The sequence below is a fragment of the Eimeria mitis genome, genomic scaffold (genome assembly GCF_000499745.2).
Source record: "Eimeria mitis Houghton genomic scaffold, Emh_scaff1204, whole genome shotgun sequence".
NCBI classification, from domain to species: Eukaryota; Apicomplexa; class Conoidasida; order Eucoccidiorida; family Eimeriidae; genus Eimeria; species Eimeria mitis.
In genome coordinates this window covers 1380-1658 of record NW_013568194.1, presented here as the reverse complement: position 1 = coordinate 1658, position 279 = coordinate 1380, and positions in this window count along the sequence as shown.

The following is a 279-nucleotide window of genomic DNA, read 5'->3' as shown; positions in this document are numbered from 1 at the left end:
TGCTGCTGCTGCTGCTGCTGCATCTGTTTCTTTTTGCTTCTGCTGCTGCTGCTTCTCTTATATGGGTTGTTTGTGTTGCTGCTGGAGCTGCTGCATTCTCTGTGTCATGCTGCTGGTTGCTGCTGCTGCTATTGCTGCAACTGCTCCAATTGCTGCTACTGCTGCTGCTACTACTCCTGTTGCTGCTGCCACTCTTGCTGCTGCTGCTGCCACTCCTACTGCTGCTGCTGCCACTCCTGCTGCTGGTGCTGCTGCTGCTGGTGCTGCTGCTGCAGGTCC